This window comes from Periplaneta americana, chromosome 10 (genome assembly GCF_040183065.1).
Source record: "Periplaneta americana isolate PAMFEO1 chromosome 10, P.americana_PAMFEO1_priV1, whole genome shotgun sequence".
Taxonomy (NCBI): domain Eukaryota; kingdom Metazoa; phylum Arthropoda; class Insecta; order Blattodea; family Blattidae; genus Periplaneta; species Periplaneta americana.
The window spans coordinates 181,997,508-182,024,721 of record NC_091126.1 but is presented as its reverse complement, the minus strand read 5'-3'; the positions used below and the strand labels follow the sequence as shown (position 1 = coordinate 182,024,721).

General features: G+C 35.7%; 1 protein-coding gene across 5 annotated transcripts in view; it reads left to right on the top strand.

The window, feature by feature from the left end:
* Positions 1 to 27,214, top strand: part of ort (ora transientless) — a 244,997-nt gene that overhangs the window by 80,674 nt on the left and 137,109 nt on the right. The window lies entirely within an intron of this gene.

Here is a 27,214-nt window from a genome sequence, read left to right as displayed (position 1 = left end):
CTGAAGAACATTGCCAGCCTGAACATATTACTGTAAATAATAATAATAATAATAATAATAATAATAATAATAATAATAATAATAATAATAGTAATAGTAATAGTAATTTATTTATTTTATTTATTTATTATTAATATTTGTGTGCTGAACAACAGCCAGAGGCCAATTATAGTTCAGCACAATACACAAACAGAAGATACAAAGGTGCAAAACAAAAATAAATAATATCTTAAATAACAAAAACATACATGAATAAAATTGAGTACAAACAGTAAAAACTAATAATCAAAACGAAACTAAACCTTAAAAGGATCTAAATTGTGCCCATGCAAATTGGCATATTTTATGCATCTACAGACTGGAGAAAGTGATTTTGAATTTCGGTTATAAAAAATTTTTTGAAATCTTAAACCTTTTGTAGGAATACGAAGGCTGATATTGTTTATGATAGACTCACAATCAATATCACCCTTGATAACTTTGCAAAAAAATTGATAATCAAGATTTAGACGTCTAGCATAAAGGCTACAACAGTTAAAATATTTACAGGTAATATCATAGTTAAAGTCAGTGGAATTTTTTTTTTTTTTTTAATGATTTATTTTAGCTGGCAGAGTTAAGGCCGTAAGGCCTTCTCTTCCACTCAACCAGCAAAAAGTGTATATACATATGCATGAACTTACAAAGAATCCAACAATTTGATTGAGATGAGAGTTACATGTATACAAAAGTTATTTACAAATTAAACAACAAAATACTATGAACTATTAATTAAACACTGAAATAAACTGTGTAGCAGAAAAATTGGGTATATATCGAAAAGCAAATAAGGAAATAAATTTTCTTTGAATATTTTCCAATTTAGCCGAATCGGTTGAAGTAATGGAATTCCAGGCTACAGATGCATATTCAAGTTTAGAGCGAACCAAAGTAAAGTATAGAATTAATAGTGAGTCAGGAGTAGAAAAAGAATAGGTTATAGACCTTATTAAACCAAGCATTCTTATTGAATGATTATAAATATATTGAACATGATCGTGAAAGTATAATTTAGAATCGAGTAGTACACCAAGATCTTTTATAGAATTTTTCCTAATAATACAGGCGTTATTAAGAGAATAATTAAATTTTATGGAAGTAGTTTTTCGAGAGTACGAAATGACAAAAGTTTTTGTTTCATTAATTTTCATTCCATTAATGTCAGACCAAAGTTCAATGGAGTTAATATCATTTTGAAGAGTTTGGCAATCGGCAGAACTATTTATTGAGCGAAAGATTTTGAGATCATCAATAGTAATAGTAATAATAATAATAATAGTAATAATAATAATAATAATAATAATAATAATATTATTATTATTATTATTATTATTATTATTATTAATGTCCGGGATAACAGAGAAGGGTTGGAATTGAACAGGTTACATCAGCTCCTTGTTTATGCGGATGACGTGAATATATTAGGAGAAAATCCACGAACTATTACGAAAAACACGGGAATTTTACTTGAAGTAAGTAAAGAGATATGTATGGAAGTAAATCCCGAAAAGATGATTATGTCTCGTGACCAGAATATTGTACGAAATGGAAATATGAAAGTTGGAAATTTATTCTTTGGAGAGGTGGAAAATTTCAAATATCTTGGAGCAACAGTAACAAATATAAATGACACTCGGGAGGAAATTAAACACAGAATAAGTATGGGAAATGAGTTTTTCTATTCGGTTGAGAAGCTTTTATCATCCAGTCTGCTCTCAAAAAAGCTGTAAGTTAGAATTTATGAAACAATTATATTACCAGTTCTTCTATATGGTTGTGAAACTTGGACTCTCACTTTGAGAGAGAAATAGAGGTTAAGGGTGTTTGAGAATAAGATGCTTAGGAAGATATTTGGGGCTCAGATGGATGAAGTTACAGGAGAATGGAGAAAGTTACATAACGCAGAACTGGATGCATTTTATTCTTCACCTGACATAATTAGGAACATTAAATCCAGACGTTTGAGATAGGCAGGGCATGTAGCCCATATAGGCGATCCAGAAATGCATATGGAGTGTTAGTTGGGAGGCCGGAGGGAATAAGACATTTGGGGAGGCCGAGACGGAGATGGGAAGATAATATTGAAATGTATTTGAGGGAGGTGGGATATGATTGTGTACCGAGCGGGCTCGCGGCGTGGTAGAGGATGGCCTTCCATTCGGGATGTCCGGGGTTCGATCATATGGGCCGGCAATCCTAACTGAGGTTTTTCATGGTTTTCTCAGTTATTTCCAGGCAATTGCCGAGATTTTACTTCTTGAAATTCCGGCCACGGACGGCGATCCTTCCCTTAATCCTTTCATGTGTGTGAGTGAATGCTGTGTAATGTCTTAAATGGTTGTGTTGTATCGGAGGTGGCCCTAGCATTGAGCTGATCCCTCATCCGGAGAGGCCCTCCATGTCCTTGTGTGGTAAAAAAGGTATGTATGTGATCCATAGATTAATTCCTGTTCCGACAGGTCGCGGCCCTGTAAGGCCCGGGTGGCGTGGGTCGTGTAATTAGAACCTAAAAGGGAGAGATTAAGCTAAGGGAAAGAAGAAGAAGAAGGATATGATTGTAGAGACTGGATCAACCTTGCTCAGGATAGGGACCGATTGCGGGTTCATGTGAGAGCGTTAATGAACCTCCGGGTTCCTTAAAAACCATAAGTATTATTATTATTATTATTATTATTATTATTATTATTATTATTATTATTATTATTAATCAATATTATTATTATTATTATTATTATTATTATTATTATTATTATTATTATTAGAGTGTTTGATTAATATTGAAATATGTTAAAAAAGAAGTGCATTATATTTTTTCTATTTGTGTTTATTGGATTTGTGTTACCTCATCAGTCATCATTTTATTTGTATTTATTTCTACGAATTAGGGTAAGGAAATGTATTTGCATGGTATTTTTAATATCATGGCTAGTTTTTCCCCATTTTGTGAATGATACTATATGTTTCTATTTCTATGGCATTATTGTAACAAAATATATAACAGAGAGGTGTATTTTATATTTTTTTATTTTAATTACTAATAGAAAATAGGATTGAAAATGTGCTTGTTTGGTAGGTAATTTCGTGATAGGGGTATCTATTTTCGTGATAGTAGTAAGGCAATTTCGTGAATGAATAGAATACATAGTTTTTTCATAGTAGGCCTACTATATATTTACATAAATTCACAGTAGTGTTTTTAAACACTAAACTATTTGACGACCTCTTATTTATACAAGCCTATAAATGTATTTCAATGATACAGAATATTTCATCAGTTTTAACACTTCATAGGATTTTTAATGAAAAAAAAAATCTTCTAGACTACTGTCTTTGAAATATATTAGGCTCAATAAAGAACAACACATGAAACAAAGAATAAAATATGAAACATAAACATATTTATGACCGTTAAGTAAAGATAGACATATTTTGATTAATTTGAACATTTTACAGGGACTGTTGATGTAAAAGTAAGAGATTGTCTGGACAACAGTCTCTAAAACATCTTAGAGCTAATAAAATTAAAAAAAACTTTAAAGAGAGAATAAAACATAAACACATTAACGACTTTTGTGAGTTCTTGGCAGCAAGATTTTTAGGAGTCCTTATTGTGAGATTATATCTCAGTTTAAAATGAAACCACTATCTTTATCTAGCACTTTCGGTATCTGCATTCAACAAATGTTCTCGCCCGACACTCCTGGCCATCTGGTGTATCACTTTCATAATTGGCACCGTCAAGCCAAATCCCAACTCTTGCATTTGTATAATACAAGGCTGGATCGGAAAGTAACGCACAATAATTTTTTTCTGCGTTGGTATTGCGGCTGGGATGTCGACATTTCACCGAGATATAGTTTGAAGTTTTCACTACAGACACAATTTGTTTTGCGTGTGCAGCTCTAGCGAGAGAAGCGTATGGTGAACTACGCAACAAAGATGGCGCGCATGTTACTATCGTCAACTTATGAAGAGCAGCGAACTGTTGTGCGATTTTTGTGGGTTAAAGGACATAACCAGAGTGAAATTCACAGGGACATGTGTGGCTGTACGGGGAAGACTATGGACTGTAGCAATACCTCCAGGTGGTGCGCATTCTTCTCAGACGGCCGTGAGAACCTTTGTGATTCGCCACGTTCAGAGCGGCCGGTAACAGCTGCAACCCAGCGGAATGTCACAGGCATTGAGGTGGCAATTTAGAACGACCGGCAGATCTAACTGCGAGCCTTATCCCAGCAGTTCAACATTTCGTACGGTGTGGTGTACGATATCGTGTGTGACACATTGAAATTTCATAAAGTTAATCCCCGCTGGATGCCTAAGAATATGACAGACGACCAAAAGGGTCAGCGAATGATGACATGGTTGGAACACTTAAGGCGTTACGCTGCAGCAGGGCAATTGTCACTGGTGATGAGTCCTGGGCGTACCACTAGACGCCCGAAACAAAGCAGGCCTCTTTGGAGTGGAAACATGCTGCTTCCCCAGCTAAGAAAAAATGCAAAGTGACGCAATCTGCAAAGAAAGTGCTTATGACAGTGTTCTGGGATATGCATGGTGTTTTGTTGGTGGACTTTGCTAAAAACGAGACCACTGTGAATGCTACAGCCTACATTCAAACTTTGGTAGAGTTGCGTCGTGCCCTTCGTGACAAACGCCGTAACATTAATGCTGACGATGTCAAACTTCTTCATGACAATGCTCGCCCCAATGTTGCGGCTCCTGTTCGTGAAAAAATCAACACATTTGGTTGGGAGGTGCTCCAGCATTCATTATACAGTCCAGACCTTGCACCGTCGGACTTTTATCTGTTTGGTCCCAATCGTCCGCAGATGGCTATACTCCAAGCGAACGGACTTCTATGAACAGGGTATACTGAAATTGGTTCCACGATGGGAGAAATGTGTTGAGAAACTTGGCGCCTATGTAGAAAAGTAGCTGAAAGATGGAAGTTCATTTGTGTATTTTTTTTATTTTTGTTTACCTATTAAACTTTTTTTTAATTACTGTGCGCTACTTTTCGATCCACCCTCGTATGATTAATATACAGCCGTACTTCCAGATCAGACGTAGGAGCAAAAAGCCTTCGTAATTTAGGAGTCTGATTTCCATTACCATCATTTATGCTCATGAAATCTTTGACTGAACTCCATGACACAAATGTGTGTGTGTGTATATATATTGTAGCTTTATAGCTACAGTAGATACTTTCTGCTCCGTCACTATTTTGACGGCTGTAATAAGTTGATTGCACCGTATTTCCTGTATTTAATTTCCTATGTTAAACCTAAAATAAAAATAGGGTAGACAGTTTCGTGATAGGCACTAAATTAATAAAAAAAATAGAATTGAAGTACGATTTATGGGTAATAATTTTCTTCACATAAGTTTTTCTGGCACAGGTACAGAAACCTTGCTATGGGCCGAAATACCGAGGCTTGTTCGGCCGCCATCACTTTCACGAGAAGAAAGCTAAGAAATCGCATCCATTTCCTAAGCTTTAATTGACGCCATTAACATCAGTAATATAATCTAAATATATGTATAGTTAGAGGAACTCGAGTACTATAGTATAGTACAAGTATGGACTTCTTACTTGAAATATGTGCACAGTAATCACTGCAACACTACAGACAGTTCAAAAACAGCAGGAATTCTTAAGAAAATACGCAGCGCACAATACAAGTTTCTGTCATGGCCAACACAAACTAAGATGGAATCAATCATGTTTCGCCATCCGTGAAACAATGCAGTATTACTAGCAGACGCCTAGAACTATTTTCTACAGTAAGCATATTCTTGAAAGCTTTTGCAAAAATTATCACGAATATACCTATATCACGAAAATACCTTTCCTTACCCTATATTACCTAATTACTTTAATTTACCAATATTATTACTCTTCACCAAAGAGAACATGGTTGTATGGAAGGCTAGTAATGTTATAAAATAAATAAACATTATGTTCTTTAGTTCAAGATTCCACGTTTTATTGATTATTTTATCCACTTTCCGTAATAGTAAATAATTCTGTGTGTTATTTTTTAAGTGCTTTAAGCAGCGCTCATGGAGCCCGTTTCTTTCTATCTTCTTTTTTACTTAGCTGCAGCGTTTAACGTTTACCTCACATGTTAATTTATCAGCTGTTAGTATTATAAATTATTTTATCAATTTTATTTCGTCTGTCATATAGGCCTTTCATATAAAATAGCTCCGCAAATATTTGTAATCACGCAAATAAAATTTGCAACCGCCATTTTGCAATGAAGGGAAGCACTTTTTTTCTCGTCAATTGGCAAAGCGAAAGCGCTTTACTATAACGCTTGTGAAACAATCTATCCAAATTTTAAATCTGCCGCCACAAATTTGTACTCGGTACTGTACTCATAGAGCGTATTCCGAATCTCACCGGTGAGCAATCCGATGGCATCACGGTGTTCCGAATTCCGCCGATGACGTCATTGATGCTCCACCGGTGTCGCACCGGTGCCATCAACTTGCAGAGGTGGTGGCAGTCTCCATCAGCCGCCATCAGTGAATCTGATTGATTCTTGTATAGGGCGGGAATTAGCAGACGAATAACATCGTGCACTGTTTTGTCATGGCGGTGTGTTCTGCTTTAGTTCTGCTATATTGTTTGTAATGAGCACAACGTAAAAACAATATGTTAATGGTTTATGAGCGAACATGTCAACGGACCAGTTATTACTACTGGTTCAAGAAATAAATTGTTTATGCTATCTTTTCTTTGAACGAGATGGGAGTACGAAAATTTCGCAACATTTTGCTAGCGTAGCACAGACAACAACTTGTACAGTCGCCATGACAGCATCGATCCTTCCAGCAGTTTTGTTCCTTATTTCGCTGCAACGTGACGTCATTGATGCCACCGGACCGGTGAGATTCGGAATACGCTGATATCAACGGAGTAATGACGTCACAGTAACCGCTCCGTCCCGAGTCCTAACGTACAGTAGGATGCACTTGGATGCAACTTTTATTTCGATTGAAAATGTGATTTTACCCCAATTACAATATTATTATTTGTACAGTTTAATACCGATATTTTATACTTAAGTTCTCGTTTCAATAATGGGGCGGCAGACATGAACAAATCGAACGAAATTTACCCTTTACGTAACATTTAGTTACGTATTTAAATGAATGGAACAACAAAACAGTCTATCACAAGACTTCTTACTTCATTTTTTATAATTATGTTATGATAATTGAATGTCAGACCGAGTGTTTCTATTCGTCTGAAAAAAATATGAATGTCGCAGCAGGTGGTTAGAGCACCGCATTCTTTTGATCCGACAAATGCCGCCGCGGCGGCCATATTTACTCCTGCGGAGAGACTGTATAACGCAAGACTTGCGTAGGAACAGAGGTTTCTAGTGTGATATTCCATTGCTATCTTGAAGAATACCGTGTTGTTGTGCAGTTAATCAATGTGTAATCAATTGTCGATGCACAAAATTAGCATTTAGTAACAAACAAGAGGAGTAATATACTTCAATGATTAATTTCTCAACGACATAATATTTTCACTGCGGGCTAAAGCAAGGAGATGCACTATCACTTTTACATTTTAACTTCGCTCTAGAATATGCCATTAGGAAAGTTCAGGATAGCAGAGAGAGTTTGGAATTGAACGGGTTACTGCTTCTTGTATATGCGGATGACATGAATATGTTAGAGAAAATCCACAAACTATTAGGGAAAACACGGGAATTGAAGCAAGTAAAGCGATAGGTTTGGAAGTAAATCCTGAAAAGACAAAGTATATGATTATATCTCGTAACCAGAATATTATTCGAAATGAAAATATAATATAAAAATTAGAAATTTATCCTTCGAAGAGGTAGAAAAATTCAAATAACTTTGGAGCATCAATAACAAATATAAATGACATTCGGGAGGAAATTAAACGCAGAATAAGTATGGGAAATGCCTCTTATTATTCGGTTGAGAAGATTTTGTCATCTAGTCTGTTGTCAAAAATTTGAAAGTTAGAATTTATAAAAACAGTTATATTACCGGTTGTTCTGTATTGTAGTGAAACTTGGACTCTCACTTTGAGAGAGGAACAGAGGATAAGGTTGTTTGAGAATAAGGCAAATAGGAAAATATTTGGGGTTAAGAGGAATGAAGTTACAGGAGAATGGAGAAAGTTACACAACGGAGAACTTCACGCATTGTATTCTTCACCTGGCATAATTAGAAACATTAAATTCAGACGTTTGAGATGGGCAGGGCATGTAGCACGTATGGGCGAATCTAGAAATGGGAACCCGGAGGGGAAAAGATCTTTGGAAAGGCCGAGACGTAGATGGGAGGATAATATTAAAATGGATTTGAGGGAGATGGGATATGATGATAGAGACTGGATTAATCTTGCACAGGATAGGGACCGATGTGGAGCTTATGTGAGGGCGGAGATGAACCTCTGGGTTCCTTAAAAGCCATAAGTAAATAATGACATAATATTTATAATTAAAAATATCAAGGTGGGAAAAAGCGGACTTTGGAAACCATTCCAAACTGGTATCATACTGGTAACAAAAACGGTTCTTGATTCTCAAGAAAGTTGTCATAATAAAGCGAACTTCAAATATCTTATGCTAGATGGATCCACGTAGGATGCGTTAGAAAATTTATTTTCTACTCTCCGTTCCATAAATCCAATCCCGGATGCAAAAGAATTCAAAACTGCATTACGATTTCTCAGTTTTTCTCATAACGGAGCATGGAAATTACGCAGTTTGCGATTCTGAACAATTAGTTGAGTTTCTAGGTATAGATGTAAGTAAACCCGAAACAGAAAGGTCTAGTGAAGATGAATGTGAGCAAAAGGAAATTGAGGCTAAATTGTAGTTTAACTGAAAACAGAAATATTGACTTGAGTGAACAACAAGCTCTTTACTACTTGTTGGGCTCAGTTTTGTTCAAAATAAAACAAAATAAGTTATAGGCATGTAGTATTTGTGAAAACTGTTTTTCATCTCTAATAGTAATAACTGATAACAGGGATGAACCTATACATTTTATTAGAACATTAGTGACTCTCAAGTCGTACAAGGATATGTCACTTGTATACCCTTGTAAATCTGTGATTGATATAATTCTTAATGTAGAAAAATGTGTAACGTTGGTAGAAAATGAGTTGACACTAAAGGGATTGAAGTCTTTAATTGAAGGGCTCGGTGCAATAAGATGTTAACCCACACGTAGTTACTTCTGAGATATGAGCATTTTAAAGTTTAGAAAAAGGCATAATTCCAAATATTGAAATGTAAATGCTGAAACTGCTTTCAATGTGAAGCTGTGACTCTTAAGTTACATTTATGTAATTTTGAAACATTTTACCGAATTTGGAAGACCTATATTACAGGCATATTTGATAACCGGGGATGTCTATGTTGGTTAGCACCTTATTGCACCAGATGATTGGACACTGCTTTGAGAGTGATTACAAATGAATTACAAACATACATTTATTCTGAACACTTATACAACCTAATTAAATTAGAATTATAATGAATAATACATGAATTTGTCCTCTACACTTGGACATTCTAATTTAACGTTGTATTATTCTGTGTTTACAAAAAGATTTGCTTACAATAATAATAATAATAATAATAATAATAATAATAATAATAATAATAATACGACGCACGGCAGTCCATGAAGGACCATGATCGTCCAGCCGGCTGCTGACCTCACGTCCACATGCCGAAGCAGAGGTGGACGATCATCCAACCAGGATGCAGGTATCGTGTCGTTAGCACGGTGATCCCCCCAGCCGTTATAGCGGCTTTCGTAATCAGATTTCGCTACCTATCGCAGCTCCCCTTGTGGATCACGATGCTGGGTGGGCACTGGTCCCATACACTGGCCGAAATTTAAATGGCATTACAGCAATTCAATTTTACCATGCACTATATATCATCAAATATATCCACATTTTCAGGTTAATGTTCTTCACCTGCAGTACCGTGAGTAACGAGATTCCTGTAGATAACATGATGTACTGGTGGGATCTATTTCAGAAGTAACATTACATCTGCCAATTTTCGACTCTCTATAGGAAGTTGTGTTGAATATTTCGGTTGTAAATCACAAATTGAAATTGTTGAACTATGACGATCCCATTTCTTGAGAGTGTACTGAATGTAATAACAATTCATGCTAGTAAGTGTAACCAACCTCTAAAATGCCTGGTAAAGCTGAGTCAATCTTAAACAACGAGGCATTTGAAAATTGGAGAGGTTTATTTGAATCTGAAACTATTTTCTTCAGTATTGAATCAGTCAATGGACGGAAATTTTTTAAGTGCAACTGATGCATCTTCGTTACTGTAAACTTCTTTTTTTGTTTTAGCATTTAAGATTATATAGGGTGTATCAAAAGGTCAGGTCAAGCCTTAAGGAGGTGATTCAGGACCCTATTTGCAACAAAAATCCTAATACATTTTTTCAATATTCATCCCAGTTTCCGAGTTTCACGAATATCACGTACCGTACCTATCCCCATTTGATTCCACACGTAATGGACCTGTCTGCTTGAGAGAAGGTAGGCTAATTGTCAATAGTCTAGAGCAGATGCTCAAAATGTCCCCCTTTCGCACGAACACACGCTTCAGCACGCCGTCTGAGCTCTCGCTGCACATTATCCAATCCGTGCTGGTGTATCTCCATTGCAGTCGTGTTAATCTTTGCAACGAGCTCTTCCCTGCTTGCTATCTCCGTTTGGTACATTTTCTCCTTCATGAAGCTCCAGAGAAAGAAGTGCAATGGTGTTAGGTCTGGGAACTGGCTGGCCAGGCATCTACCTCGAAAATGGTGATCTAACCATTGGCGTACTGGAAGTCTGAAATGTGGTGGAGTACCGTATAGTTGATACCATAGTTGCCCGGTCAAGAAGGTGTCATCCCTCAATACTATTTTAATAATGAGAAATTAAATTAATCCTTACCTCTTCCGATGTGCCTTCATTTCCAGTCAGATATAATATAATCTGGTTCGTCGATGCTATCATCAGTGTAGTTACTCACGTCATCGTTTCAATTAACTTATTTTTTTTTTTAGAATCTGTTCATTTGGCTACTTTTTCCTTCCAACTTGGTATAGGTTGGCGCCTTATTGCTCAAAACAAATGACTCTTAACATTGGTTAGAAAAAGGATATGTATTTACTGCTGCGAAATTTATACTCATACCAGAGCCATCTTTTGACAGAAAGTGCACAATATTATTCCACGTATGTTTGTGTATAAATCTCAATTTTTACAAAAGTGAGGGTTAGCACCTTATTGCACCAAGCCCTTCAATTATTAACACTTCAACTCATATGGCCCCAACTTGTCATAATATTTTTGAAAAAGTTATCACTGTATTTTAGAACTAGAATATATTTGTTGTTAAGAAAATTGTCTGTTATAGCAAATGCTCTACAACAATCTGCTAAATGGTGGCAATGGAAGTTTTGGTACGAAAACTGCATAGAAAATTGCTGATGTTATCCCTATTGAAATGGACATAACATAAATAATAAAATGTTATCTCTAATCAGTCATTTCACTATGACAATAATGTTAATTAATCCTCGTCTCCTGTATTCAATAAACCACAACAACATGTATGATATCGCCTTTGATGACCTTCCTTCTAGCATTACTGCTTACCCTTCTGTGCCGAGCCAGGAGTACTGTAAATATGGCTGCCGCCGCCGAGAATGCGGTACTCTCTAATATACACTGCTCTGGTTATCCTGACAAATGATACTCCAGGGGACTCGTTTTGGTTAAGAAATTAGACTTTTTTCCCCTCTTGCCGGGAATGCAAAATTTGTATCCCTTCATCCATTTATTCTTGTAACATGAATCCAAATTTTTGTTTAAGTGCGTGCGTCCTCTCTGCTGGGTTAAGACTTGTTACAGGTGAAGAAAATGCCGTATAATTAATTGTGTAGCTACTTAAAACTTTCTTTACAATTGCGTTACGTTAAGATATAAATGTATTTACATACTCGTTCTCTAGTTGAGTCATGTGTGTCGTAAACCGCTAAACAGGAGAATTTGCTACGGTAGCTATGAACATTGTTGTTACGATTACGACCAAATTGAACTAAATACACACTGTCGCCACCATAAGGACATGTCGTTGATCTGTGGTGTCGTTAGAAGAAGAAATTTGTTTTTTTTTCTCTCTCCCTCTCTACCTCCTTCGTTCTGAACATTACTGAGAGTTAGCACCACTGTTAGCGACAAGATGTATTTGCGTAAATCAACGAGTTAGAAAGAGAAGAATATAGAGTGGCCATGTTGTCCTGTACAGCGCTCTTTGCGGTGCCACCGCGAAACACGGCAGATATGAACTAAGCGCCCACCTTTGTAAAAATTCGTCTGCTTACAATGATGTATAACGGAGGTAAGAACTACAAAAAAACAAAGAAAAAACATGCCTGTTGTGTGTGCTGCATATAACTGCAATGTCAAAAGGAAAAAGACAACTGATATATCATATTTCATGTAAATTTTATGAAGTTAAGTCCATAGTTTTGTTAATTAGCAGCATTTCTTTCATGCATAAATGTGTAACAACGCCCGATATAAACAAAATAAATGGTTTACTGGTAATGTACAGTACTTAAACTAAATACGGATAAAACCACTACAGTTCCGCTTCAGACCCAGTGAAAAACAAATAGCAATACAATATTAAAATTGTATTTCGACACCGGCATCCTTTATTTCTGCTCCTTCCGTCCTTACTGCTTATAGAAGACGATGAGCTGTAGCTTATGAAAAGTAGGCCTATTTCGAAGACACACGATTAATCAAATAAATTGTTCACTAGTAATAAAGTTAAACTAAATACGGATAAAACCACTACAATTCCGTTTCAAACCTAGTAATAGCAATCAAATATTAAAATTGTATTTCGACACTCGCATCCAAAATAACGCAAAACTCTGGAGTAGGTCGCATTGTTGTTAGTATTTTGACTGGAAAGACGTAAAAGAACATAATTGAGTACCCACGTGCAATAATGGGATAAGTATGAATATATTTCGTAACTACTTACCCCATTATTGTACGTGGGTGCTCAATTATACACTAATAATAATCTGTGATGCCACAGCTCTTGAAAGGCTCAGACAGACCAGTCGGCTGTTGGCCTCACATTCACATTTCGATAATTATACTCTACTGAAAAAAAACTGAAAGCGTGTGTGGTCATGTTTTACCCAAGTTACAAGCTTGGAGGTAAGGGTTGTTTACTGCAGTTGTTAGGGCCTACTTTCATTCTATATCTTATGGTATAATAAATAGTTTTGCAACGTATAGAGACTGGGAAAACAATTTAATAAAATCATCCGAATCATACTCGTTCATTTTATAGGCAATCTTGCAGGTCGCATTTAAAAGAACCTAGGAATATTAACATTTTTTGAGTATATTTGCTAGGACTTCTTGGCATACAAATGACAATTTTGCTTAGGTTATTCTTTTAAGCATTCCTTCTAGGTATAGCTCAAGTGTTTTAAATTTAGCGTACATAAGTTTAGATTAAGTTCCTATTACGTATTTGACGAAATACTAGGTTTTTCCACTTCAGTTTAACTGATTTATGCAAACGAAATTTTGACAGCTGACGATTCTAATGTCACTTATTGCCACGCCCACTTTGTTTTGGGCGCATAAGTTAATGGCGGACGGTCGTTCAATTTTCTTCAAACATGGCGGCGCAATGACCACTCTATATCTTTCTCTTTCTAACTCGTTGGCGTAAATATTGCGAGTAGATTACGTGGCTTAGATGAGGGTCTCGCGACAGGAACAGCTTTGCTGTGGCGCATGCACGGACCACTCATGCAGTGACAGCGTGATCCTACTTGTGTACATTCCAGATCAAGTCTAGAAGATCCCGTCTTGCTCCGGTTACAAAACTTGCATATTGTACGAAGGTTAGGTTTGGTTAGTTTAGGTTTTCATTAACAAAGTCCGCGATTGCGCAGACAGCCAAGATGATCCTGTCAGTCATGGCCCTTATGATAGTTTTTGTTTCATAATATTGTTAAACAATAATATGAGGAAAGCGGTGAATAGGTAATTTCATGGCCGCTAAAAGTTTTCCTCGTAAAAGTAGAGATATTTTCTCTAAAGCACAAATAAAACGGCAACGCGGTCATAATTACGCACTTAACCATGGTCGACTCTAGTAGAAGTTCGGAAGACGGAAACTTGGCAACATATGCATCAGGCATCAGTCTTCTTACGAGCGCGTGGTGTACGTATACGATTTAAGCCTTGCTTTGCGTATTGACAATCTATACTGAGTCTTTCTATTAAAGTTTTGGCATGAACTCAGCGAAGTCTGAATTTCTCGGAAACATTTGAAACAGCACACGATAAAGAACTAGAAAAAACGAAATGGTAGATATACCGGTAGCTCCAATGTTTAGAGTTATCCTAGACCCTGATACTTTTAGCTTTGAAGCTGATACATCCAGCCTTCTGAACATATCAGCTTATGCCTCTTTCAAGGTATCCTCAAAGCCTCAAAGTTGCATTGCTCACTTTGTATTGATTAGGCCTACTTGGTAGGGAAAGAAACCAACAATCAAGATATTCTATTATGACACTTTGAATCGAGGAGGACTTTACTCTCCCTTCAGATTTTGTACTTTACATTGCAACAATTCCCTACTGCATTGTAAATACATTGATTTCAAGCAGTGTTAATGAAGAAAACTATGTAAAATGTGGAAATCGAAGGAAGTTGTTGAAGTTACTCTCAAAAACAGTCTTGTGTAGTGATGTTGGCTTCATAAACGATGTATGCCCACGTGAGATGGAATAAGTTAAACTTCCTGATAAAATACTTTCAAAGTTAAATAATAATATTCAAAGGCAAGGAATTATGTCATAACTGCCAGTAAATCAGTGTATGGTAAGAATTATGTTCAATTAATAATTGAGAAATTGACAGTGACTTCAATTTTGTATTCCTAAGAAGTGTTAATTACTTTTTAGTGTTTGCGCGTATTTAATTTTTAATAATTAATTCATTATGGCGTGTGTTTGAGTGAAGTGTAGACATCAGCAGTGTGTATACCAATAATAATTATTATTTATACTTGCTACTATAATAGCATATTATTGAGATACTTTTACATGCCAATAACGTTATACTTACTGATTATTCGTATTGCTGACAGTGATATTTTGTATATTGACAGTGATTTTGGTTTCCGAATGTGAATTAACAGAGATGTTACAATTTTGGATCGTATTGATTGAATAGGACGTCTCTAAATAAATTAAACCACACGAAACTTGAAAAAGTAATTATCCAGTGAGACGGATTACATTATAAACTATTATATCTTTATTGTCTGCATTAGAACAGTCATTTTCTACGGATTATTGCATAACCGATATAAATTCTGAAAAACTTCGAATAAAGAAATAATACTAGGCTACAATAAATCAGGAAATAATAAGTGTCAATAAAATAGTCGTATTAATATAAATGATGACGATAATGATGATGCTAATAATAATAATAATAATAATAATAATAATAATAATAATAATGAAGTTGAACATAAAATAATCATAAATAAGTGTAATGCATGAACATGGTACTGGTGCAGCATGGTTTGATGAATTTAATAATAATTCGGAAACAATAAAATTCAAATCGCAATCATTAGCATCCCAGTGTGACGTCAGCATGCGCAGACCAACGTATTTGTGTCAGCGTCCACACGTATTGCAACTTGAGAGCTCTGGATCCTTTGATTGTTACGCAGAAAAACCGACAAGCGATGGATCGCAGCGCGCCTCGGTCCGCAAAGCTCGGTCGTAATATCTCGGTCGCCAGCTGCTCCCCAGCATCGTTCCTTAAACTATTGTTAAAATTCCTTGTGGTATTTGGCATTTCACAAAATGTCTTTACCTCTGTATAATTTCATAAAGTGCAACGTGTTTTGCTCGGTCCATTCCATGTTCACTGCCCACACAGACAGACGAATGGGTGTTGATTGATGGTTGATTGATTGACTAATTGACGTTAATCCTACGCTAACAGATGGCTATTCTTCCTTGGCCCTGCAGGTAAGGTTCCATCATCTACTGAGGAGCCCGAATAGAACCTGGAGCCTCAAGCCTTTATAACCTAGATTAACATCGGAAACCCGTACTTGCCATAAGTATAGGGGTTGAATCATTTTGCAACGCAGCTTATTTGCGTACATATTGCGAGTTAAGAGGTTTCATGGGTTAGATGAGGGGATAGCTAAGTGACATAAGGCCGAGGAATGAGACAAGGTTGGAGTGGACTAGATGAGGGGATAAATAATGTGAGAGGAGACATACTACGTACCAACTAAAACCCCGCTCGCATTTTCTTTTGTTTCAATATGGTCGAATGTGCTTTTCGCTTCGCTAGTGATGTATTTTTTTTTTGTTGTGGGTTATTTTACGATGTTTGATCAACATCTATGGTTATCTAGCCTCTGAATGCTATGAAGGTGATAATGACAGCGAAATGAGTCCAGGATTCAGTGCCGAAAGATACCAAGCAATTGCTCTTAATGGGTTGACCTAAACTCCCGGAAAAACCTCAACCAGGTAACTTGTCCCAATCTCAACCAGGATTTCAACCCGTACCCCTTAAATAATAATAACTATTTGTATACATACTACTGATGTCTACACTTCATTCAAACACACGCCATAATGAATTACTTATCAATAATTAAATACACGCAAACACTAAAAAGTAATTAACACTTCTTAGAAATACAAAATTGAAGTCACTCTCAACTTCTCAATTATTAATTGAACTTAACTCAATACACCGATAAGAAATGAGTTTAAATCACCGCCAATTACCGTGGTCAACTCCCTAGACTTCAAATTATTAAATAATAAAGTACTACAATAATGAGGCATATATTTCTTCTATCTGTGACTTTCTATGCTTACAGTTCTGCATTATGTGTATTATAATCATGACAATTTACTCGTAATATTTTATTATATTCAGTTTCGTCATGCGCATACAGCATTAAATATTTATAAATTGAAGTATATGCTATACAAAGAAATATCAATATTCTGTATTCCTAAAAAAGAAAAGAAAAATTTACAAGGTTTTGTACTTTTAATAACAAAATCGTTCTAATAACTTGTTTCTGAGCAATAAAGACTCTGCTAACATTTACAGCATTTCTCCTTAAAAGGTAAAAGGTAAAGGTATCCCCGTAACATGCCATGAAGGCACTTGGGGGGGCATGGAGGTAGAGCCCCATGCTTTCCATGACCTCGGCACTAGAATGAGGTGGTGTGGTCGGCACCACGCTCTGACCGCCTTTTACCCCCGGGAAGGACCCGGTACTCAATTTTATAGGAGGCTGAGTGAACCTCGGGGCCGTTCTGAAAGTTTGGCAACGAGAAAAAATCCTGTTACCACCTGGGATCGAACCCCGGACCTTCCAGTCCGTAGCCAGCTGCTCTACCAACTGAGCTACCCGGCCGCCCCTTAAAAGGTACCATAGTTAAAATGAGAATAATATATAGATAAGAGACAATGTACATTCAATGTAGACCTAAGCTGTAAAAATAGCAAAGATGACGGTATTTAGCTTTTTTTAAAAACAAATTCATTATAGGCCTACCATTGTAAAGTGTTGTAGACAAAAAATTCAAGAAACTTAATATTATCCACAGATGTAATATAATAATTATTAAAATTCATAGATGGACGGACGGACAAGCAGATTTATTCGTTCCATAATGTTCTTAAAGTTGCTTTAAAGCAGAGCCATCTTCAGTTACAAGCCGGAGCATGGGTAGGTTTGGCAACGCTGAGTGGAGGCGGGCGGAGGCGAAATAAAGACATGACGTTTGACGTAAATGAAGAAGGCTCTGCTTTATAGTGTCGAATAAGAACATGTTAGTCTTTCGTTTAAAATATAAAAATGCAAATATGAAATATATTCAGAATTAATACCTTAATGACAATAACATATTATACAATGGACTATGTTTACCATTTAATAGTATTAAAATATTTACACTACTAATATGTGAAATGTCAAGAATTCATCTACAGAATAGAAAGTGTGAGATATTAAGTAATTTTTTAGTTCTACCTTAAATAATGCAGGATATTGATTATGACTCCATGTCTTGAAGATTATTGTAAATGTTTATTGTCATGTAACGTACCCCCTTTGATAGCATGAGAAGTTTGATGATGACGTTTGAAAATCACTCTTTCTGCGGGTATTTATACATTTATGGCTGAATTAGTTGGAAAATCTTCTTTCTTACATTAGAGGAAATTTATTGAAGAGTATATGTACTGATTTGTTAAAGTCAGAATCTCTAATTAAATAAAAAAAATGGTCTACACGATTCTCTAGCCTTTGCTCCAACTATTATTCTAATTTCTATTTTTGTAATATATTTTTACTGTCAGTCGAATTCCCCCAAAATATTATTTCGTAGAACATAATGGAATGAATATAGGCAACTATATTGTCTTTAAGATACTTCTAACTACAAATTGTTGTAACGACCTAATTGCGAAGCATGCTGAGCTAAGTTTGGGGGTTATTTCATTAATATGATGTTTCCAGTTTAATGTATTATTAATATGCAAACCAATAAATTTGGTTTTTGTTGTTTCTAGTAGAAGTATATTGTTGATAGTTGTCTCTCATGTTTCAGAGATTAAATTTGAAGAAGTTTTAAATTGAATTATGTTAGTTTTATTAATGTTTAAAGCTAGTTTATTGGCTGTAAACCAGTCATAAATTTTAAGGAGAAGTGTTTCTGTTTTATATTTGAATGTGGCAAAGTTGCTGTTTGTAATTATGATATTTGTGTCACCTGTGAATAGTATAGGATAATCTGTTTCATTTATTAAGGGCCAAGATCATTTATAAAAATTAAAAAAAGAAGAGGCCCTAATAGAGATCTTTGCGAGATTCCTGTACGAACATTTCCTCTTGTTGAAGTAGATTTAAAGATGTCAGTGAATGCGTTGATTTCAACTTTTTTTTTTTCTGTTTCGGAGATATGATTCGAACCACTGGTATGCTATGCCTTTAATAACATAGTATTCTAATTTCTAAAGTAGAATTTTATAATTAATGCAGTCTAAAGCTTTGGAGAGATCACAAAATATCCCTCCTACTTGTAATTTGTTATTAATTGCTTCCAGAATGTTATCAGTTAAATTAAACAAAGCTTGCTCAATTGATTTTTCTTTCTGAATCCAAAGTATTGTTCTGAAATTAGAATGTTGTAGCAATCAAGATGTTGATATACCCTTTAATAAACAGAGTGAACAATAAGTATGGAATATTGCTAACAACTTCATAAATTTTACAAAAAATAGTTTTATACAAAAAGCTGTTGGAGGTAAACCATGCAATATGATACCAATGTTCGAAAAAAGTTAGATATTCAGGCATAAAGGGTGTGACAGTAAAGTTAATTTTTTTTAAATGATACACTATATTAAAATTTACATATTCCCATTCTCCATAAAATATTATGCTTGAATGCATACAAATTTTACCCGCCGAGTTAACTCTGTGGTAGCAAGTCTACCTCCAGACTAGCCGGTCCGGGTTCGATTCCCGGCGGGGTCAGAAATTTCCATGTAAAATTTCTACCTCGTGACTAGGTGTCATGGCGGTGCACAACATCTAATCACTAAATTGTACACCAATATGCCTGTTAAACCCCAAATCCCTCCGCAGTGCATATGAAGAGAAGGCATATGTGCCTATTGACAGTGATGGGGACGTTAAGCCTGGCGGCCCCGTTGGTGCTACTCGACAGGAGTAGGCTACGTGCCAGCACCGGGTTTCCCCTTCTTCCTTCCTCACCTTCATTATCAACAACCTCACCCATTTCCTACACTACACTCACCCTAGTACACGACATACTTCTTCAAAGATACACATCATGCATAACGTGGCCCGCCGAAGTGGTGTGAAATTTGAAAATGGGTCACAGTCCTGCCATCTATGTGCAGTATGCGGAATCCGAATCACGCAAGTGAAGTGAGTAAGCATTAGATACACATATATAGAGTTCCATATAAAAATTAAATTTACTGTCACACTCTGTATGCCCGAATAACGTTTTTCGAACACTGGTATCATATTGCATGGTTTATCCCCAACAGCTTTTGTATAAAACTTTTTTTTTGTAAAATTAAAATTTAAGAAGTTATTAGCAATATTCCGTAATTATTGTTCACACTGTATAACTGTTAGAAGGGATATACAGTAGGCCTGTAGTTTTCGGGCGAGGTTTTATCCCCTTTTTTGAATAAAGGAATAACAACTGAATATTTCAGTCGCTCTGGAAATACACTATTCAACACTGGAAAGTTGCATAAATAATATAGGGGCTTGGCTATTATCAATGAACTGGCTTTTAATATTCCCCAGGAATTTTTATATATTAATTGCTTTACAGTTGTAATTATTTCTCGTCGATTTGTTGGAAAAATTTGAATATTTGTCAAAGTTGTAAGAACAGATAGGCCTACTTTAAAAAAAATAGCATTATTATTATTATTATTATTATTATTATTATTATTATTATTATTATTATTATTAACTCAGATCGTGTTGTGCTAATAGGCGAAGTAGATAGTCGTCTGAAGAAAATAATAGGCAGACAGGTGACGGAATTTGACATGGAAAAACTGAAGAACGAAAAGCCGCTACATTAGAATCGTAGGCTAATGAGTACTGAACTCATCTAACAGCAGAAGAAACAATAGGATACAGAGGAGTGAGAACGAAGAAACTTTGGGTCACAGGTAAAATGTTGGAGAAGATGGGGAAAGGAGAGCATGAAAAAACATCATCACAGAAGTAGATAGATAAAACTACAGGGAACTAAACAACGAACTAAGAAGAGAAACTGATAAGGCCAATGAAGACTGGATGAAAGAAAAATGTGAAGAAGTAGAGGATCTAGAGACAAAAATAAGATATGATTTAATGTACAGTTAAATGTTTGGACTTCACAATTACGAACAGGAAATCCATGTGGTTGGTAGACGATGAAATAGGAAATGAAATAAAAGACAAACAAGGAATACTGAACACATGGACGAAATATCTAGAAGAGTTATATGAGACAGTGAATCGTCCAGATAAGTTAGCCATAGAAGACGAAACAACTGTATCAGGAAACGAAAAAAGATTTTCGATTATAAGAGAAGAAGTTGAACTAGCGCTTAGGTAAATGAAGAATGGGAAAGCAGCAGGAGTTGATGAAATCCCCATGGAGTTAGTGAAGGAAATTCTATCATTATGTAACGAAATATATGAGAAAGGCGAATGTCCTGAAAATTTTACGGAGACGATGTTGCTGCCAATACCGAAGAAAAGTAATGCCAAGAAGTGTAAGAACTTCATGACTATCAACCTAATATGGCACTCGGCGAAGATTCTCCTGCGAATACTGAATCGACGTTTACAGTATATTCTAAGATGTGAGGACAATTGGAAGAAGAACAGTTTGGCTTCAGAAAAGGAAAAGTTACGAGAGATGCAATTGGACTACTGCGAACAATAGGCGAAAGATACTTAGAGAAGAATAAGGAAGTGTAGGCCTATATAATATTTGTGGACTTAGAAAAAGCATTTGACAGAGTGGAATGGAGTGAAGTGATGGGCATCTTGAAGAAAATAAGTGTGGATTGGAAAGACAAGAAACTGCTCAGTAATCCATATATGAAACAACCAGTCAAAGTCAGGATAGAAGAAGAAATTTCTGAAGGAAGTGAAATAGGGAGAGGAGTACGAGAAGTATACTCTGTTCAACACCTACTTGAAGGATTCAGTAAAGAACTACTTTCAGAACATGGGGGGGGTAAAAGTAGGAGCCAGAAGAACGAAGTGCATAAGATTTGCTGATGATTATGGCGTTGTTAGCAGAAGAGGAGATGCTACTAAGGGCTATGCTATTGGTGCTAAATGACAGCTGCGAGCAGAATGGAATGAAAATAAATGCAAACAAGACGAAGACCATGGTTATCGCAAGAAATATAAAGAAGGTAAAATTGTGAATTCTAAATAAGGCAGTAGAGCAAGTGAAGAGCTTCAAATACTTTGGATGTACTATAAGCAGCAACATGAGCTGCAGCTAGGAAGTCAAAAAGAGGATAGCAATGGCAAAGGAAGCTTTTAATAGAAAAAGTAGCATCTTCTGCGGACCTCTGAAAAAAGAAATAAGGAAGAGTCTAGTAAAGTGCTTTGTGCGGAGTGTAGCATTGCATGGGCAGAAACATGGACATTACGACGAAGTGAACAGGAACGAATAGAAGCATTTGAAATGTGGATATGGAGAACAATGGAGCGTGTGAAGTGGACAGACAGAATAAGAAACGAAGCTGTTTGGAAAGAGTGGATGAAGAAAGAATGATGCTGAAACTGATGAGAAAGAGAAAACGAAATTGGTTGGGTCATTGGCTGAGAAGAAACTGCCTACTGAAGATGCACTGGAAGGAATGGTGAACAGGAAAAGAGTTCGGGACAGATGAAAATATAAAATGATAGACAACATTAAGATATGTGGATCATATGTGAAGAATAAGAGGAATGCAGAAAATAGGAAAGACTGGAGAATGCTGGGTTTGCAATGAAAGACCTGCCCATGGGCAGAACACTTACATGTGTGTATGTATGTGTATGCAGGTATTATTATTATTATTATTATTATTATTATTGTTGTTGTTGTTGTTGTTATTATTATTATTATTATTATTATTATTATTATTATTGTTATTATTCTGTGGGATGTTTAGGTTATCAGTAAGTAGAAGAAGTATTTGTTGAATATGTTCGAAACTTCTGTTGTATTTTATGTTTTTGTATTATTTGTTACAAGAGTGTAGCTTTGTTCCTTACTTCTAAACTTTCCGGTTTTTTATTATGTTCCCAGTTGTTTAGACTTTTTATTCAAGTTTAGAAAAAGTTTGTTAAATTGAAGTTTTGTGGCTTTTAAGATTACTTTGTGTTTAATTTAACTGATAAAATTCTGGAAGCATTTAATAAAAAATTACAAGTAGGAGGGATATTCTGTGATCTCTCCAAAGCCTTCGTTTGTATTGATCATAAAATTGTACTACAGAAATTAGAGCTAATAATTTGGGATCATTACTATTTCTACTTTAAATATATAGGGTCCTCTTTGTTTTGCATGAGATTCTTAAGTATTCCATTTGTTTTTTAGATGTTTGCGAATTTTTGTGCTTCAAAAGAAAACTGAATTCAAAGATATATAAAAATGTATTATGAAACGCATTGAATTTACTATTCATATCTTCATTAACATATACTGATTTCCAGGTTTCATTTTTTAATTTAGCTTCAAAGTCCTTTAAAGATTCTTCATTTATGACTTTTAACCTAATTTTAGTCTGGTGTGTTGATTCAGCAATGTTATTGCATATTATTGTACGGTTGCCAGAAATCGCACCGCCACTGCCACTTTTTCTTGAACTGAATGTGGTATCCTTCTTTGCATCCTTAGGCCCTACCAAATATTTAAAGTCTGTAGGTGACATTCTGGTAAAATTTTATAATGTTCACCAACTGTTTTGAACTTCAAGTCAGCCAGTAAATTTGAATCACCACATTTATTGCCTCTGTTTCCGTTTCTTTTCTTTTCTTTTTTTTTTTTTTACGAAAAATGCAAATAAATATAGGCTGCTGCTGCAGCTACGTCCACGATTTAAAGTAGGAGTACCTGAACTGGCGGACGCTGGTAGGTTAGGGCCCAGTTTCACCAAACTTCGTTAAAATAAACGCTAACAGCATGTTAACTAACGTGTTAAAAATTAAACATCCTGTTAGTGTAATAGTGTTTCACCAACCATTTGAGGTACATTGGATAGGTAACATGATGCTAAGAGTAATGTAACAGGAATTAAAGAAGCAGTGATTGTATGAAAGTTTACTGAATGTGCCTTTATTTGGTGTAGTCATTTATTTAGCGGAGAATTGTATTTTTTTACATTATGGAAGTATTGAAGACTAACATAATTACAACGGGAATCGAGAAAAAGAAAGTGTAAGGAGCAATAATTTTATCTCATATGAGAAATATAATTATTTTAGTAGATCTGGCAATTATATGAATGTAATTGAACTCAAACGTAGTGATGGAACTTTCATTAGGAAAAAGGAACAAGCATGGGTCTCTTTAACCCAATATTTTCAATCGCCATTTGGATGTGAAAACGCAAACTATGAAACAAATCAATGTTATGAAAATATTAAAAGAAATGCTAAGACGGGTCATGCACAAGATACAGTAGAACATTTGAAAACTGACGGTGGTACTTTCACTCTCAAAGTTGATATTTGTACGAAGATTCTTTCAATTATCCAGGATCAAATAGAACCAATAGAAAATGAAAATAATTTTGATGCTGAATACTGCAATGGTAAGCGTTAACATTATTTTCATATCTTATATATCTAACATATCTTCACACGTCATTGGTCATAATTACATGTGAACTGTTAAATCAGTGAAATAAAGAAATATTGTTTTGAAAATCTGCAATTATATCTGAGTATTAATACGAAATAATCACAGAAATGCTTACGTTAATAAGCACATATCTTCTCTTTACTGTGGATTTATTTTATTTATTTTATTTGGTTATTTTACGACTCTGTATCAACATCTAGGTTATTTAGCATCTGAATGATATGAAGGTGATAATGCCGGTGAAATGAGTCCGGGGTCCAGCACCGAAAGTTACCCGGCATTTGATCGTATTGGGTTGAGGGAAAACTCCGGAAAGAAACCTCAACCAGGTAACTTGTCCCGACCGGGATTCGAACCCGGGCCACCTGGTTTCGCAGCCAGACGCGCTGACTGTGGATGCAGTGCTAATATTAATATGAATCATTTTAGTATTTATGAACATATCTATGCTGAATAACTAAAAATGCTGAAGTAGTGATTGCAGCTAATTGTTTTCACTGCAAATATATCTCGATATAATAATGCAGCGTGTAACTTATGTTCCCTGCCAGCCATGATCCACGCTGTAACAGGACGTTAAGGATTTAACTGCGGGAGTATGCTATGTTGATTTAACAGAGGGTTTAACATGATGTTAGCAGTAACAACAGTTGATGAAACATCTCTTCCGTTAAGTTTACTGTTAAACTGCCTTAACGAAATGTTAAATATTTAACAAGTGTTGCGGACTCCGGCGCGGGTTGGAAAAGTTCACCGCGCAATCACCGTGCGTAACCTTGGCGCGGGACGTGGTTGCGATACGGGTTTGGGCGCACATGTCTGTTCGAGGCTTAACGCTCAGGTTGCGGGCTCACGTTACGCGCCAAAGTTGCGAAGTACCGTTCGCTGTCCAAATACGAACACAGCGCGGTTGCGTTACGATGTTCGGTTGCAAGTCTGGACGCGGCTTTAAGAGAACAAGGTTGCAGAAACCTGGTATGCTTCCTGTTGTTTATATTGTCATTATTATTATTAATGTTGAAGATAATACAATTGAAAAAGAAAGAGTGTTATACTGCGTTGTTAGTATTTTAGACATTTACAAATATGTGCAAATTCAATTCACTTTGACTAATAGCAGTTGTGAATTTTTTCAACAGTAATCTCACTAGAGGTTTTGATTTATCTGGAGAAAATCAAAACTCGAGTGAGATTTAATTGACTATTACACGATTAGAAGAAAGTATGTAAAGATTAGAAGTAACGAAGTACTCCAATGCAATAAAATATTAATTGACTTACGAAAATACAATTGTCTTCAAATGTATTATTGTACCATCTCAACATTACAAATATTACGCTAGATGGCAGTAGTGTGTTATGATTAGCTATTTTCTTGTTATCAGTTGTGCCAACTATGGAATCTTTATTGAACTCTGTGGACGGTTACTAGTTTTTTATGTAGGTTATTTTACGACGCTTTATCAACATCTCAGGTTATTTAGCGTCTGAATGAGATGAAGGTGATAATGCCGGTGAAATGAGTCCGGGGTCCAACACCGAAAGTTACCCAGCATTTGCTCATATTGGGTTGAGGGAAAACCCCGGAAAAAACCTCAACCAGGTAACTTGCCCCGACCGGGAATCGAACCCGGGCCACCTGGTTTCGCGGCTAGACGCGCTAACCGTTACTCACAGGTGTGGACCGGTTACTAGTCAAGAAGGCTTTGTTAATTCCATTTCATTTTTATTAAAAGAGTTTGTCCACTTCAATTATCCGGATCCCAGTAATCAACGTCACTTGACAGATGATTTTCAATACATCTTTGTAGTAAACAATCTCTGATACGTGACTATCCATAATATCATATAGCAGAAGCTATAACATAACCTAAATAATAGAAACAAGTGTTCGAAAAGTTTTAATTAGGGATGATAAAATAAACAAGAAAAGTTTTAATTAAGGACAATGAAATAAAAAATGAACATGAATAATTTTAAAAGGAACAATTATTGAAAGTACAATTTTTAAATTTGAATGTTTTAGTGGTTGGTGGTTCAGTTGATGTTATATTGGACATGTTCGTAAAAGAAGTGGAACTCGTTGATGTACATTATGTATTCCTCAATTATTCAGGATTTCCGAATGGTGCTCTTCATTTATTTATAAATAAGGTTTCAGGGAAGATGCATAGCTATGACCAGCGATCTTCATTAATTGTTGTTCTTGAATGCCAATGCGAGTCATTTGAAACTGCTCTGCATCGACTGGAGTGGTTTGTAATTTTCTGTTTTTTTTTTTTTTACGTCCAGACCAGTGCAGTTTGAAATGTTGGCAAACAAAGAAACAAATGCTAGTTTAGTGATAAAAATAAAGAAATGCTAGGGAAGCGATAAAATTAAACAAATGCTAGGGACGCGATAAAATTGTGCGATAAGCAGCCATGATTGGTTGAAAGACGTCCTTTCGTACCGTTTTACTGGTCAAAAGTGGTATGACGTAGTAAAAGTGTAATAGTCATTGGAACACAATTATAATCTTCTACAAAATAATGTTCTGAGGAGTAAGGGTAACTTTGGACTTGTAACGCCGCATGCACATCTACAGGCCCTGAGACAAACCGCTCCTCACACAATGAGA